This window comes from Apteryx rowi, unplaced genomic scaffold (genome assembly GCF_003343035.1).
Source record: "Apteryx rowi isolate R43461 unplaced genomic scaffold, aptRow1 scaffold_33, whole genome shotgun sequence".
In the NCBI taxonomy this organism is placed as follows: domain Eukaryota; kingdom Metazoa; phylum Chordata; class Aves; order Apterygiformes; family Apterygidae; genus Apteryx; species Apteryx rowi.
The window spans coordinates 2911998-2930059 of record NW_020449752.1 but is presented as its reverse complement, the minus strand read 5'-3'; the positions used below and the strand labels follow the sequence as shown (position 1 = coordinate 2930059).

Below are 18062 nucleotides of genomic sequence, written 5' to 3'. Positions count from 1 at the left end.
CCACGAATTAAAGGTTTACAGTAAGCTAGTGTAAAGCAATTCAATACTTCAACTGGAAAGTGGGGAAAGGAGGCAAAGGGATTTTATGTGCAAGAATTTCTGAACAGAATGCTTAAGATTTCCCTGGTTTGGGATATATAACTTGTAAACACAAGCAGAGCTCTCAATTTGTGCTTGAAATTGTGTTTCACGCTTTGTTTTTCTTAGCTTCTCTTCCTGCTTGTATTCATCGGATAGGTGGCTTGAACCCAGGAAGGCTAATGAATGTCTGACACAGCAGGCAGTAAATCTACAGACTAGCAGCTCATCCTAGCTTTATTGCTTTATTTTTTTTAAATTGCTGATAATTACAATAATGCACATGGGCAGGGGTCCAAGACAGGAAGAATTATTGTCTGCAGGCAGATCTGGTGTGAGCTGATAATACCGGCCTGTGTTTGCTTTTGAATTTAAACGGTAGAAATCTCAGTAAAGCAGTCTTTGGCTTACTTTAACTTGCTGGAAGGGGTGGAGTTCTCATCTGCTTGTCCTTTATTGACTTTTGTGGTAGGGAATTCTGTACCAGCAGAAAATGGGAAACAAGTGCAGGAGCTGCACTACTAGCTCGGGCGCAGTTTAAAAATCACTCTTTACAGCCAACACACAGTCTTGAACACTCGGAAGGTCGGCGATACTAAAGTACGTACTTTCATATGGACCAACAGTAATCGTAGCACTACGAAGAGCAAAACAATGCTGATGCCCAAAGCACTCTTTACTGCTTTTGCACTTTCCTCTGCCTTTTTACCGAGGAAAAGAGAGATTTCCAAGCAATCGTGTCTCACGGGCAGCCTTTTTGCCCTTGGAATTTGTACTAATTGCATAGCAGGCTATTTCCCCCTCCTCCTCTAGTTTATCATGCTCCGTAAACCGAGCCTACATGAGTCATCGGGCAGATAATCCGCCTGTCAGACGTTTGCACTCAGGAACTGCCACATTCAGATAGGGAAAGCAATACTGTAAGCAGTACTGGTGCACAGCTAGTCTCAGGCAGCAGCAACCAAATTCAGTACACCCCCGATTCAGCTTTGGCTTCCTGAAGGCGGTTGCATAACATGGTTGCCTTCAACATCCTCTTTTCTACCCCTAGAGAGTCAAAGTTCAGAACAACTCAATTGGAACATTCCCTGAATAAAACGTTAATGCACTCAAAACTTCGTCCTTTACACAGATTAATTGATAGGCCCCAAGCTTTCAAAACTAAAGCTAGTGTCTAATGGCTGGGACTGGAGCGACTTACCACAAGAGCTACCCTATAAAATAGGGGTGAGAGAAGAACTGTAGGAAGAGGTAGGCAGTGCTATTATACCATTAAGAACCCTTACATAATGCACAGGTAGGTCTGAATACACTTTATCAGCCAAGCTGCCTTCTGCTAGTCACAAGAACGCAAAGACCAATTTTCATGCAAAGTATTAGATGACTGCCCTGGTAGCAGCCCGCTTCCCTTTTTCAGCAAAACACAGCAACGGGGCTATTCAAAGTACCTTTTTTTATATGGAGAGAATCTAAGTCAGATTACAGCACACACAGGCTAGACCTATTTATTACTGGGCTAAACGAAGGCACAAAGTCAAGTGACTTGCCTTAGGTCACCATCAACGGGCTGGGCTCAGCCCAGCTTAATCCTCAACTCCTCATTGCTCCAATCTGTGCCATCGTTCTGTCCTGCACAGCAAGACTAATTATTGCTCTCCCACATGAATTACTTGGGCATCTGAACCACAGAGACTCAAGATGTCTTGTTATCTTGCCAGTAAGTGAATACTTCAGTGTAAGCTAATGTCTTCACATACACTCAAAATCTGAAGAAAAAGGTCATGGGGAACACACCATGTGGCTCAAAGTAGAATCCCACACCTATTTTTATAGAAACTGGTTGTGGAGGGATTCAAATTTTGGAAATGTCTTAGAGCATACACAGGGGAATGATAAAGTCTATTCTCAAAGGCAGAAAATTGGTCAGGGCAATTCTGCCTTCCTGGACACTTGGGAAGGAGATCCAAAACACAGTGCAAGAAGAGTGGCTGTGATTTAATACTGTTTCACCCTGCTTACAAAAAACACTTGGCTTTATCGTTTCAGATCTAACTTTCATTACCGAGTTGACCGTTAACACGGATTATGACAGTTTACAGCATAAAGCCTTCACTGACAATAGCACTACATGAGCAGGAGTATTGAGAGAGGCTATTTCCTAAGCAACTTCAGTACACGGTTTGATAGCAATTCCCTTCCATCTTAAGGCACCTGAGCTATGCAAGTCTTAATGAATACAATCATTGCAGTGACCATGATACAGAGATTTCATATATACAGGGAAGCGCGTTTAACAAAATCTTTCACCGCTTCAGAAGGATATTACACATGAATTTTTTGAAGCAAAAATAAATTCTAGACCTAAAGTCATCACAAATCACATGCACGCCGCTTTTCTTTTTGCCACAAAATCTCAAGAAAGGGTTAACCTTTTTCCTAGAGCACAGAAGTGGCAGAAAGGAGACCAAGAGAAAAAGAATTTATTATTGTCAGGCAAGAAACAACAGACCCTTAAAGTACTGATTCAAACCAATTCAGCATTCCAKGGGGGGGGGGGGGAAACACCACAAATATTTGCCTCAGAGATCTTAGAAGCTCACTGGGAGCTTCACAAAAAAGCCCACAATGGAGATACCATTGTACAAACCTGTGGTTGCTCAGTGTAGTCATGCATCTGATCAGTTTAGCATATTGAGATAAAAAGATTGCAATCTAAAACACAACCATGCAAAAAGCAAGCAAGAAATTCAAGAGTCTATTTTACCAGAGCATCAAGAATTTGAAGCGGCAATGAAAAATATGTGAAAAAAATTTGCAAGAGAAAGAAAAGGTAACGAGTGGGAAGTTTGCAGTACAGTTTGGTTTTGGCATGAACCATTTGTGAGCTCAAGCCTACCTCCCTTCATAGATGCTACTCAGTATTACAGATTGGCTATTTATGTGCACAGACTGCAATTGTTTTGGAACAGGATAAAACACTCATTTGGTATCTTAAGGTCCTGCAACTAAGCCACACAACAACTTCCCTCTAGCACACAGGAATAAATCAACAGGAATGGCTCTACCCATGCTGAAGCTTTCCAGGTCATGCTGATCACTTTCCATCCCCAAATTCACAATCTTCTGAAACACTAATTTCACTGGTAAGTCTGACTTGCAAACAGTCCAGGTGAAACTTGAAATCTGGAAGGGGAAACCATGAGGTTTTAAAGTGCTGGCTTTCCAAACCATGCTAATGACCTTCTTTTGAAAATAGGAAGCCCACAGCTAAAGTACAGGGCTGCTTTAATCTTTGCTGTCACTCCCTGAGCTTTGCCAAGCATATGCTGGTCCAGACCAAAACTAACAGGTTACCAAAAAAAAAACCAACAACCAGTCTTGCTATTTTCAGTGTCCGAATTGGGGGTATGTTTTAAAGTTCTTTTAAAAGCACAGATTAATTGTACAAATTACAAGTCTATGAAAATAGTCAGCAGTTGGTAGACATTACTGAGAATGGGTAACTTAACTCTAGCACCTATTAAAAATACATTTAGGAAACAATGCAAATTGAAATTTTAAAACAAAAACAAGCCCTCACACACACACCTCCTCCTCCTCCTCCTCCTGTTATTTATTCTGAGAAACACTTACAACTTGTTATAGAGCATCTTTCAGGCAACACTTAACATCATTGCTCACATACAAAAAAATTCCTCTGTTCTAGGAACCTTTAACATACATGGACATAGAAAGCAATGCTATAAGAATGCCTGCATTGGATGTTTAAAGATTGCTATTCTGATACTCTAAGTTTATTCAGCTACAGTAAATAATGATTTTTTTTTCTTGAAGACAAAACCTCAACATGAATATTTTCCTGAGAATTTTTAGTTTTCAGTTCAGCTGCTCATTAGGAAAAGTTCCTACCACTTATGGCTAAAAAATAACTGTGAAAGAATCAATTTAGCAGAGCCCTCTCAAATTCTCACATAAAACTGGTCATTCAGTTTGCCTGACTGCAGCTATTTTTGATCCCAGTAAACAGCTATAAAACTGATGAAAGGCTGCCAGTTTCCTTCCCCTAATGCTGGCAACCTGGAGTTGAGCAAGCAAGCAATAGTAGAGGCAAGAATGACAAGCGCTTCTTACTCGAGCAGTAAAGAGGCTGAAGCCTGGGAAGATGGGTTGGATCAACGCTTCTCCTTACTTCCAAGAGTCAGATGGTGAATTCCTTGTTTGTTTATTTTTAACTTTGGCGCCCAACAGCCAGGCATTTGTCTGAAGGATCCTGGCTCTAATAGCTGTGTTTAGGCTTGATTCTCACAGCTTTCTGCCTTCTTTCAAAGGCCAGGATAAATGCTGGACTTCTATCTATTCACAAAAGCTCAAACACCCAGATTTAGCAATCTAATAGAAGAGAGAGGTCAAACGACAAAGAGCCTTTTGAAGTACCCCTGAAGTTTTGTCAGCAGCAGGGTCAGAGAAAGTGAGGAAAGGACCTCAGTAATGGCTTAATGGATTTCAATCTTTTACTCTTTAAAAGCAATCCTGACTAATTTAGTAGCATTTTATTTCTGAAGCATTAATTTATCAGCTGGGGTTTAATAGTCACAGCGTCATATCACAGCTAGGCCAGCATCCTGAAACTCTAATGGATGTCTTAAACAGTTACTTTAAGAGAAGCAACAGATCGTTCCTTAGAATAACTGCTTAATGCTATTAGAAAATTAAGTAGTAATTCATAGCACAGAGTAAAGCTGGCCAGGTTCAGATCCCCTCTCCCTATTTTGCTGATCCAGAAAGTATAGCTTGTTCAACAGCAGCTAGCATAGAACCACAAATATTTCAAGGCTGTTGTTGTAATAGTTAACGGACTGTACATGCATACCTGGTTTTCATATGCTAACTTTATAGCTCTTCAGTTTATTAAGCTATATTAGATTGCGTAGCATTGCACAGAATCAAAACCAAATGGGAGAACTGGCTTTTATCTTTGGTAAAACGAGCTTTCACCTCTTGTCAACAATTCCTTCCTGGTTTAAGTGGAAAAAGCGGACTCCAGGTACATGACACCCTATTTCCTTGAGGTTTTCTTAAACATTTTCTACACATTTTCAAGGCAGGGGACAAGGAGTGGTGTTTTCTTCTTTTTAGTCTACTTAGCGGAATCACAATCGAATGTTAGATTGGTGGAAGACACAGATATATCAGCTGCATACTCCCAATGGTCAGTTCTTTGACAAGTTTCTAAAATATAGGATACTTCAGTAAAGTCTTTGAAGCAAAAAACCATTATGAGCTGAAAGCTTTAGTGCAAACCTGGAAGCAAAGACTACCAGTTCTGCAACAGCGGGGGGAACTGCAGCGTTTGAAAAAGAACATGCAGAACAGCTTCAGACAATTTAGTTCTGCTTTCAGGAAAGAGAGGCAGTATCCACAGAGAACTTCCATACCTTAACTGAAATCCCACTTCAAGTTCTCAAAAAGGCAGTGCTACTTTTCTTTTTAATTAAAAAAATAAAAAACAAGCAAACAAAACCCCCCAAAAAACAAAGACAGAAAGAGTACATTCTCATTTAACCTTTCATCTAGTCTGGTCATCTCAACAGTAAAACTATTTTTAGGCTTAAAGACTTAGTAAAGAAAAGTTTCAAGATGTATTGTTTTGAATGCAAGGATCCCAAACAATTACTTATTTTCCTGTTTGGAAAAGCCTATTAAACATGAGAAGAGGGGCACTGATTGCTTTTTCTTGGAGAAACTTTTCTGCTTGCTCAGATGCTCCTTGTCCAACATGCTACACACTTAAGTGTATTTACCTTTACTGAGAGCCAACAGAAGAAATAGTCAGCTGTCAAATACAAGTTTTACCTTCCTTGAACCTGCAAGCAGACRTGGACAGCAACGGGAAAGCTGACTTAACATATAAATCCCATCACTAGCATGGTGATTGGAGGGCAGATTGATTCGAGTATTGATGTAACAGGGCATTCACCATTTTCCTAGCCATAGGCTGCGTAGCTTCAATAGAGTTTTTGCAGAGTCAAAGGATGAAAAGGTTGCATAAAGTTATGACCCCAGGGAGTGATGGGTTTGTTTTTTATTAGTTGACTTTAGACATGTCCCACTAAGGCTTTTTATATTTCAAACACACGATCGTGTATGCATCTCAACCACAAATATTAAGCTTACCAGATTTAAGCACATCACAGCAGTGAATTAGCATTATGGAACATACTCAGATGTCTCACCTCATACTGGAGCCGCACCTGAGAATGAGCCATGCTGAAATTATAGCTTGAAGATGCAGTACCACGAGACAGCTAGAAGCACATCTCATTCTAATATCCTTATTCTGGACAAATAAAAGGACATTGTGGGCCCAAATGAGTTCCTTAACAGACTAGGGTTTAATGGTCTTTGAGGTTGCCTCTCCAGGCACAATCCATAACTAACCTAGCTGGCAGTGACACTTGTATCAAGGGACCTCAGGGTGAATTTGTGTAGAATGTGAGGCTAGGAACATTTAGAAGATTCTAAGAAAATGAAGAAGCTTCTAAGATTCTAAGAAGATTTTTGCATCTGACTGCAGATACACACTGTTTCAAGACGGAGGAGGGAAATCAGTTAGCTAATGGGCAAAAAAGAGCTGCGTGTGTCACGGCTGTTTGGCAGTTCTAACGCCCGGACAGCCTTGGTGAATGGACCAGCTATCCAGCTGCACAATTCCATTACAGGTCATGTATACACTGATAGCTATACCTGTATCAGTGAACGGGAGAGGAATACTAGCCCAGATTGGCAGGAATAATAAAAGCAGACCTCTACTTTGGGCTCACTACTTGTTTCCAAAAGTAGGGTCTCCCCACTACAGGAAGCATCCTAGCAAATGTTGCTAAGTACACAATTTTAAGCTTCGCTCAGGAGCCCAGGTGTTTCAGAGGGGATCTTACTATCCCTTCACACACAGCAGACAAAAAGAAAACAGAAAAGTGTTTGTGCACACAACAATAGGCCAAGTGTTCGTACGTGCAAACTCAGTACCAGTTTCATCTTTCAGCAATATGAGCATTTGAAATCTGGCTAGAGTTAAAGATGTTCACGTCCTGACACATGCCAACAGATTGTACCACTCCAGAATGTGCTGTCTGTATCTTTATTTTGTACTTTACGTGACATGTGGTGTATTTTGCAGCTTAATGTTAATAAAGACTATTTTAATCCTCTTTATCACTGCAGAACGTAATCTTAAATGTGATGTAGATACATTTTGACAGATGGATGCTGCTCCGAAACRTATCTGAACAGATATTCCAAAGCACAGAAGTCATTCCCAGGCAAATATTACAAAACAAAAAAATCTCTTGTTTTACTAGATCTAGAGTACTTTGAGCTAACTGCTACAAACAATAAAAATCTGTCAGCTCCCCCGTTATGACATGAGAAACAGCTTACAGGCCGGTCAGTAGCATTCTCTTTAATAAGATAGTAACTATAAAAGTGGCAATGCATCCCAAAGTCAACACCAAGCAAATAGCTCTTGAAAGTTTAGCTACAAACAGCTGCCCACATTAAGCCTGTCTTAGACAGTTAACTTTGCTGTCAGCTGTAGCTAAATGTTTGTTATACCCTCAGTTATTTGATCAAGATAGAACTAGCAATCACCAATTATTAAATGCAATAACAGAACAGCATGAATAAAGCCGTGAAGCCACATACATAATGAGGAACAACGGTTTAACTTTTTGCAAGAATTCTTAAAGATGGCGATCGGAAACACAAAAAGCTGAATTGAAACCAAGGACAACAGGGCAAGCGAAGTGAAGTCATTGTTACTTTTTCCTGAAGCAGAGGCTGTTAAGAATCTTAGCCAGTGGTGCTCTCCGCTTCTCCTTTACAGTATAGGTGCAGTTTTCAGCCCAAAGTTTTGTGGTTATCTTCATAATATTCTTTTCTGGAGCAACTAGTTTAGCTGCTTGCATTCTCCTGTCTAAAAAAAGTATTGCATCGGCTAGTTCAGAACTGTAATGTTCTTTGAAATACATCAGCCTCTATTACAATAGGGCTGTATGATACATACACAATGGTCCATGCTAACAAGTGCACTGAAGTGAACAAGGGAATTAATATGCTATAGATGTCCTATGGAAAATGTTCCATACGGTTATACTTTGAAAAGTACTCTTCTCATCAGGTTAATTACCATGTGAAGCAAGTTGCAGAAGCTTCCTCAATATAATACCACAAAGGATCTCACTAAACCTAGAAATGTCAATGCTAACTTCATCATTCCTTTTTTCAGAATCACAGATTTTACATTTCAACCAGTTTAAGAGAAGATTTGCTACAGTTTTAACAGCCGTGCTACATTAGGAATCCAGCTCTTCTTGTTAGTCTTCCTTGACGCCACACTGCTGAGCGAAGGATCTGGTAGGATAGGGAGAGGAAGCAAAAGGACTTTGAGGTGATCAGCTGCTTGATGTCTAGTTCTTTGGCTCTTTACCTGAGAAATGAAGACATTCTGAAGCAAGATGCAAGCATTTAAAATGATTAATTCATCTAAAACACTGTACGTAAAACAAACAGTAGTATGGAATCAAACATAAGTAATACAGGTCAGTTCTTGTGATTACTGTAAGTTCTCTTTCGCAAACTCAAATATATTTTTAACACACATACAACGAAAAGGCTGATAAAAGCAAAAGCATAAGCATGTAGCCAGAAGATGAGGAACCTAAGCAAATCACAAGCTGTGATTTAAGCCATAAAACCAGCTGTGGACAACACAGAGCTACAGCAGTGCAAAATATTATATTGCATCAAGCCTGCACTCTGGCAGGCCATTCATCTTCTGCCTTTGTTATTGGTAAATTGCTTCTGAGAAAGCGGCTGTTGCCCTAAACGGAATATCCACATACTGAGTAGCTCTGTGGCAGAGCGAGTATTGATGCAATTTGAACAAGACAGCATTTATCAGGAATGACAGAAGATGGAGGGGACAGGGGGCTGGAACACTTCTTCTGTTTGTTTTTAAAGCCTCCAATTAGCCCCTTTCAATTGCTGTGCTCTTCAAGCAGGGAAGGTTAGCGACTGCCTCGTGCAACACGACAAGATTCTCTCAATCCCAGGCTCAAGCTTCTCACATTCACAAGGACACCTATATTTCCCTTTACATCCCTTTCCAAGAATTCACTCGGCCTCTTCCGGGGTCTGGTTCTCGCGTATGACGTCTGAAGGCAGATATCTGACCCGCCAATACATTCCTAATACAAAATTTCAAGTTTCTTGACCGGCTACTGCAGAAAAACCTTCTCCACTGCTTGACATTTCCAGTGCTGGGGCTACGAGGCTCTAACGACTCTGGAAATTAGGTAGTTATTTCAAAATCTGCAACTCGTCAAACGACTTAAAAGCACTTAATCTTATTTGCAGCAAATGGGAGCCGCAAGCATCCTGCTCCATTCAGGAGTAAGAACGGGTTTCCATGATGACACACACACTCAAAGATTTCAGTTTCCCTTTTTCCTGACAGGCAGCAACATTTAAGCAAGTTCCTGGGTGCTGCCATATCCTACGCTCGAGAGCTAATTTTTGGCCAAGGCGTTACACAAGCTAACACGTTTAACTTGAATCCTGACATTGTTTCATTCTTTTTGCGTTTCTAAACGTGTATGTGATCTTGCTGCGTAAAAGGAAGTAGACATCAAATATAATTTCTTCAGAAAGAGCTTTGATAAATTATGCAGAAAAAGAGGCATGTTCAAACACCGATATACTCACTGGGAACTCAAACCACAGGTTTGAATCAACATTCTGCATTTAATCTTTTGAGAGGAATACTTAGCAGATTAAAGCAAATCTGGCCCCCTCTATTTCAGGCCACAATTATTGTGAAACTACCAGCGTAAGAAGTCAGCCAGCCTGCAACCAACATTCAGTATTAGYGATTTACTATAATCAATGAAGATTGCTCTAGGACCATTTTTGGCAAGTTATCGTCCCAATATGAATGGGAAAAGATTAAACAACTAAAAAGCCCTCACTCGGACCTGATAATGTGTCACACCAAGTCCAAAACCAAATAGAAAATTTGGCGATTAAAACCTTTATACTAGAGGTTACCTTACGTCTAAGCAGAGACTTCTGCTCTGAATATGCAATCCAAATYCACTTGAAGTCTTACATGAATGCATAAAGGTCATCGTACTAGATGGGATCTACACGGGTTTTTTTTTTGTTGCTGTCATTTCACACTATGTAGTGACATCATAACTAGTAGGATTCATCAACCCAAAATCCAGAGCAAGAGAGACAGACAATTTGGCAGGGAGCTGGATCTAAAAATAATGTAAGAACCTTTAAAGAAAAGCCTAAAGATTAAAAATGAAAGCGTTTGGCTTTTGATTAGGCATCTCAGTATTGAAATTAACATAGGACATCTCCGGGAAAATAGCAGGTAGTTTACCAAACCCAGGCTAGGGCCACTCTTGGACCATCACCAGAAGATGATTTTTGAGGTCTTGCCTCTTCTCACCCAACTGCCTCTACTTATCACTAAAATAGTCAGAGACAAGCCCCTGTTATAACTGAGAGTTAACAGAAAAATAGACCTTCCTCTAGTGCAAGAGTAAAAGACACTGACCAACATTTCAGAACACTGACACCTCAACACATAACCTAAACAACAAACGTTTGCTGGTGGAGAAAAGACCCGAACAAGTACAGGAATTTTCAACACTACTTTTATTTAAACATTTCTTGTGCAGCTGGCTGCCATCTCACCCGATCTGTTCACCAAGAAGTCACCACTACTAAGATGATAATTAACATTTGTAAATGGAAACTTCACTAAGTATCAATCTACTGTTACAGTACAAAGGAACCGCTTAGATTCCCAACCCAGGCTTTATGTTTGTGCCTCTCTCTTCCCGTGTCCTTGACCTGAATCAGAATATACTTTCTACTGTTGTAATTTTGTTAGAGAGAGAAGCTTATTATATGAAATTACTTAAAGGTATCCCTGTCACTGAGCCAAAGCCTAGAAGCACCATGCTGAAATGTGGTTATCATTCATGCTATACCTTTGTACTGTACCATATATTAGTCACATTGGCTTAGGTGAACCCTAGAACTACTGATGATTCAGTGCCTTACCCCAGAATTAAAGGGATAAAACACTTAAGCTATTTATTTTTATATTTTTTTTTATATATTTATCTATTAAGCTATAAAACAAAGGAACATGAAGCAAACACTGCTTGTGAGCAGGTTTCAGAAGAGAGCAGCTCCCTGGAAAAATAACAAACTCAACTTCAGGTGCTTTCCTGGCACAACTGGGAAAGAAGAGTCAGCTCCCATCTTCAGTTTTCGTGTCTTCAGAAGGCATCTAAATCACGTGGGCAATTTAAGTCCTTCATATCTGGCAACTTGATAAACTGAACTCAAAGTCATCACTTTATAATGATTTTCAGTTTACAGTCTGAAAACACGGAAAAGCCATCAAAGCCAAACAATTATTGATTTTGTCCCTTCTCTAAAGTTCATGCACTGCATGGAATAACAGCTTCAGACCCCACTTCATAACTAAAGGATTCATCTAGCCAAAGCAACATGCTGTACTGCCTATTTGTACTGCAAGTACTAGCAGTTGAGGTAAATGCTGAGATTTTCAAAGGTTCAGAGGAAGATGAACACCCAGAAAGGGGCTCACAAACGGGACTAATTTAAATTTCAATTCTGTAGCCGGACACTGTTCAGCAGGCTTGAAAACCAAGACTTCCCCCAAACCATCCCTAGAAGATGCTACTGCAAAGCCTAACACAGTTCTCTTCAGAAAAAATGTGCAGGGAAAATGAACACCTCAAGACAATGAAACCATTATCCTTGCAGTCGATGCACCAGGATCCTGGTAGCCGAACAACAAAAAATTCTCGCAGGCTACTTTGTCAGCTGGCCAGAAGAGATCAGGTATTGATCTCTAGAATGGATAAAGCAATGCACATTCAGGCACCAGGACTGCCTGTAACAGAAAACAAAAGACTATCTGAACTACCAATAAGGGAACTTTTAAGATCAGTTCTATCCCTTAAGAAACAGAGGGAATGAATATGCAATCTGCCTTTCCATTTTCACAAGGAAAAATGGAAAGCGAAAAAAAATGTGTGCCACAGACAACATTTGACTCTGCACTCAAGCACGAGTAACTAGCACACTGCTAGAGATACAAGCCAAGAGGAAGGCTTTGCAACCTTAAGATTGATACAAGAACATGGTCCTTGCTGACAGCAGGAAAAGTGACTACAAAAAGTATACCTGACAAAATGTTCCAACTGAATTTAACATATATACGGGTCCACCTCCCCAAAATAAAGTATGTGATTCTTTTTGCCACTGGATATACGCAAAACATCCACTGTAGTACTTCAAAATGAAGAGCTGGTAAGCAGCTTAGCTGCATGCGTATCTGATCAGGTGGACACCCGATTACATAAAGCCAGGCTGGCTACATTTTGCTGCTAGAAAGATTAGTCTAACGCCATTTGCAGAACATTAGTATTTTGATCATTCATTTAAAGTCAGAAGTTACATTTTTACAAATGCATTTAAAGATGTGATTTTGAGTTTTAAGTATCAACTCAATCAGATCGTGGAACAAGCATTAGAACTTACTGGCCATTTTACAGCAATGTAAGAAGGTGGATTTGACCTCAATCTATCTTTCCCTTTTGATTTTCAGTGTACTTCTATGGGGTAGTAAAGCTTAAGAAAACCTAGTCAGGATTATATACTTAACTCCAATTGAGAAGAAAGGCAGGGGGTGAAAGTAGCAAATCTAGTGCCGAATGAGCTTAAAAAACAAATATAAAAGTCCCCTGCATGCAAGGTCTGCATGTGGAGTTAGCTACTTACTGGTGCAGGGATTTCTAAACTAAAAGAAATGCAAATATAACTTTAAAAGATGACTCACCGGAATATCAGCCAAACTATTTTTTCCCCCAAAATGCATATTTCCTTGTGAGACTAACAGTCTCTCAAGAAGGAAGATTCATTTGTTTCTCTCCCCTACAGCACCCAACTTGAACAGAAGTACAATTTGCCTGTTTATAGAACTGTAGTAACATGCTAAAGTTACCTTTTAGCCTACTGTATCCCATGAAGAGCATTGGATACAGTTCTCCCTAAACCAGAGGAAAGAAACAAGTACACTCTTCTGGATAAACCATGATAAAGAGAACCCTGACAATTCTCTCCATTCACATCTTCCTTTCTACTGTTTTATAATTCACACTAGAGCTGTACACATACAAAAAAAAAGATGAATATGGAAAAGTTACTCTGGGACTTTACACAATGCTGTCAATCCATTACCTCCCCCTTTCCCCACAGACCTGGGACTTGATGGCACCTAAGGGAAGGGGCTGAAAATGGAAGAAACAATTACAAACGAACATAGTCAAAGTGTCTTAATGACTTCATGTAAGGTAAACAATAAGGTAAATCCAGCAGTAGGATATGTCATTTTCCTGTAACCAATTGGCTGCTATTAGAGAAAGCAAAGCATGCCCATTCTGAGCGCAGACACAGGTTAAGCAGCACTTCTTAAGAAAAAAAAGAAAGGACAATCTTACAAGTTCAAGTACAATACTGAACTGGAAGTGTTACCAGAACGGTTTCTAGGCCACTGCAAGTATGTGAAAGATCCCAATTAAGAGTCAGTACCATCTTAAATTAGCAAGATGTTTCAGAGGCTCTGACTGCATGAACTAAAAACCAACAGCATCAAGTCTGACTGCACATAAGGAGCACAAGAGCAAACATCTGAAGAATTACTTCAATTTAGAAAAATGTAAGTAGTTATGAGAAGAACCTGAAATGCCAAAGCGTAGAAACAGAGGCAAAGGCTTTCTTGTTCTAACATAAGAATTTGAAAATTGTATACTCCTCTTGCATTCCACCTGAAGAACATTACTCTTATGGCTGAAGTGCATTTGCAGAAGCAGATGCTACAGTCAAAATCAGTTATTTTTACAAGATTTAATCCATACGCCTCCAAAAGGTTGGCACATAGGAAAAAGAAGAAAGTCAAAATTTTTACAAGAACATTTCTACAGAAAAATGTAGCTGTTMTATAGAAGATAAACACTACATTAATCCTTCCTTACATTATACAGCGTTGAAGAACGGGCAATAGGCAAAAATAAAATAAAATAAAGCCCACATCCATCTATAGCTACCTATATAACAGAATTTTTAATAATTCTCAGGAGTTGTAATGAAAATATTAACAGAAATGTTTAATCCAATGTACAGAGACATTAATGCCTAAATAACATTCTAGAGTGGCCGTAAGTAGGATGCCATTACACGTTAAACACAAGGAGAGCTGAAGGCCTTCTCCAAAGAGCAGAGCTTACCTTCGTGTAGCGTTCTATAATGCAGCAGAAATTCCAGAGCCTCTCTGCAATATCACGCGTACGTCTGGACTGCTTTATTTCCATATATGCATCTATGCTTCACAGAAACCCTTCTTTAGGCTTTGAAAAGACATTAGACATAACTGCTTGCAGATGAAAGCATAAGGTATTTCCTGACACTTACTGGGAAGTCAAGTTTTGGGAACAGAAAGCAAACTAAAGGCCACATGCAAGACTGGAATTTTACTGAGCTGTTTCTACTCAGGACTTCAACACAGAAGTGGAAATTTCCCCTAGGTGGAGTTCTTTGTTCAATGCAGCAGGCAATTAGAAGTCCCTAAGGTCTGCAGAAATGGCACAAGACTGATATTTCTGTTGGTGAAAATTTAAGCGTACCAGACAAAAATAATGACATGTACCGCACAGCTCTGCTGTAAGATAACGTGTTGTCTTCCTCACCCCCAATCCTGGTGATCTGAAATGGATAGGTACTGGAAACCAGGTATTCAAGACAGCTTTGTAAAAAGACCACTAAAAACAGATATGATTTTAAAAAGTAATATCGAGTCTGTATGGCCTCAGATTTGATTATACAAAAAGGTCAAGCGATAAAAAAGAAACTTTGCATCTTTAAAGGCCTCAAGGGCACAGCAAAAGTAGTTTATCATCAGAATACAGATCAAATTAGAATAGATTATTTTCTTTTCTCAGTGTCCTGTTTGAAGTTCTTACAGACTCACAAGCAAAATACAGATATCACTGAATTCAGACCATAACCTTAGGACACACATTACTATGGGGAGAAAAGCATCATTAACTGCTGGTATCGGTGGTTTTCTAATCTCTTAAATTCAAATTCATTTGGAAGAAATATTGAGGAAGCTTATCTACCATCAACACATGACAAGCTTAAAGGAAAACTGACTGTCACCGATGACAAGCCCTTGGGAACGCCCTTTTCAGCATAAAGGTTTATATACCAATAATTAAAAAAAAAAAAAAAAAAAGAAAAGAAAAAACACAACCCTGACACTCCCCTGCCTCTGTGAACAGAATACGAAAAATAAATTGTAGTAGATAAGAAGATTACTGGGTGTTCTAGGGATAGGGACTGGTAGCTAAGATAATCAAGTGAAAGAAAATCCACCTAATGGGACCATGCCAATCCAACTAAACTAATAAATGCAGACATTGCTATGCATTTTCCTTAACTCCAGTACAATTTTAAGTGTCATCTTTATTACTAAAAATCAATCTCTTACATATTTTTCATCACATTAGCCGATACCATCCAGCAATGATCATAGTAAAAAACAAGAGCAGTAACCATTTCACTCCCTAAGCTCTGCATCAAGATACTGTTCTTCAGCAAATCTAGCAGCAATAAATAAAGACTGCGGTTCCTCACAGACAAGACAATGGTAGAGGATGCAGCGAAAATAAAAATTAAAATGTTACAAATCATAAATTGGCGTCAGCAGGCTAAGGTGGCTGTCATGCCTTCAGGGGACGTAAATTTTGCTGCAGAAATGGCTGAACAGCCTGAASAGTAGCTCCAAACAGCCACTTATTACAGCCTGATGCGCTAACATAACCCCAAACCAGTACCAATTTGTGTTAATGCAGACTAGACTGTAGAGGGTTAGGAGTGGACACACAGCCTGGAAGAGAACGTGAACAGGGTAGATGAGCAGAAGCTGTTTCGGCAGCCCCAGATTTATCTTTCTCAAATAGATCAACACCCCTGCACTCAGGAGTTGCTACCCCTCCCGGGGCACTCAGAGATAACACTGGTGCGTTCTCTCCGTGCTGAAACCTTTACTAATCCTATGACTGGTGAATCCTAGGCTCTGCGTCTTCTGACAGATGCAAGGTTTTGGAAAAAAAAGTTAAGGCTAGATTTGTTTTTCAAGAAAGAAGTCGGCATTTTATAACACAAGTCCATAAGCAACACCAGCTTCCAGGAGGGATGTGAATAGCAGTTGAATTTGTCTCAGATATGACAGAGGAAGTGACCTACAGCTGGAAGAGTTTCTAAACAGGTGCAAGAGATTAGATTAATGCAGCCAGGAAGGTCCTCTACCACCAAGTAACCTGATCTCAGCATTAGCTAGAATCCCTCAGACCAGCCTTACTGAGTCTTAAGTTATCYTTCTTGCAAAATAACCTCAGGACAAGTTTTTTCAGAGACATTTATTGTCACATTCCATTAATTTATAGCAATTTAATTGAAAGACTGGCACAAAGTAGGTGGAATACCATTCCTTAATAGCAGCTGAATAAGCAGGCAGAGAAAAAGTCACGAACTAGACTAATTTCACAGAACATCTATTAGAAATATTAAAGAACCATGTTTATTGTCATTTAGTAATTGCACACAGCTTAGGGCTTCAGATTTTTGTATCACACTGAGGTAGCTGTTCTGCTGAACCAAGCTTATTAAATTCTACCGTAAACTGTCAAATCAAACCATTCACAAGTAGCTACAAGTCTGACCTTTGCCCAACTCTAAGATACTCATCCATACAAGACACACTTAGCAGTTTTGCCTCTCCAAACAAGATTCAGGCTTAGATTATTAAACTCTATTTATTTGCAATGTTTGAAGCTCAGCCTGTACTTTGCTCTTTGCTTTGTTGGTTCACCCTAATAGATAGGTAACAGCATAAAGTTTTAAACTGCTAGGATTTTTTCCTATCCACCTTGTTATATACATAGCCAGATTAGAGAAAGTTGGATAAAGCAGCAAGTTCCCCACCACCACTTCTTTCTCATTATTGATATGAAAATTGTGACAGTTCAGCTATTTCTATATTAAACGCACACCCTTTGCACTTGGGTGAAGCTTTACTCTGAAAGATAATGTAACAGTTTAAAATCATAGATTTATTCAAGCTCTATCAAGCACAGAGCAACCAAATGGATTCATCTAACCAAGATGTTTCTCTATGAAATTACCCTTTGCTATTCTCCTAAGCTTCTAGACCAATCTGAAGCTCACGGCTCTTGCTACGGTGCCAAGAATGCAGAGGTCAGTTCTCAGGAAAACTAGGTATCTCGGTGAAATGAGGCAGTTAATCCCGCAATCTTTGACCAGATAAGCAGCCTCCGGTAACGAGTTGGAGGGCTTTACCGAAAACAAGGTGAAACCGACCCCGAAAAGGGTTTTGCAGAGGCTGGTCAAACTCCATGTCGCCATCAGCTCTTGCGCGCAAGTAAAGACACCTTGCCCACGCCACATATCTTACTGCCTTCATAACCAACAGGGCAATGCCAGCGAAAGGCTGGCTTCGGGTGATAAAAGGAGTCCCCTCCGCTAATTCACCCGAAGGAAAGCTCGCTCCTGGAGGCGCAGCCCGATAAGATGGCGAGAGCGCCCCAGCTTCGCTACGGCGAAGCCCCCCCTCCGGCGGCACCGCCTGCACCTCGAGCCGCCAGACAATGCCCGTCCCGGCCCTCTGCCCGCCGCCGAGCCGCCCCCGGGGAACCCCGGCGAACAAGGTCACCGCCGCCCGCGCTCCCTGCCCGGCGCCGCTGCCGGCAGGCTCCGCAGGACGAGCCCGCCCCGGCGGCGCTGGGCAGCGCCGC

The 18062-nt window shown here is 40.3% G+C and overlaps 1 protein-coding gene across 6 annotated transcripts in view; it reads right to left on the bottom strand.

Annotated features, from left to right (window-relative positions):
• The window catches only part of APLP2 (amyloid beta precursor like protein 2), a 50611-nt gene that overhangs the window by 32152 nt on the left and 397 nt on the right, over positions 1–18062 (bottom strand). The window lies entirely within an intron of this gene.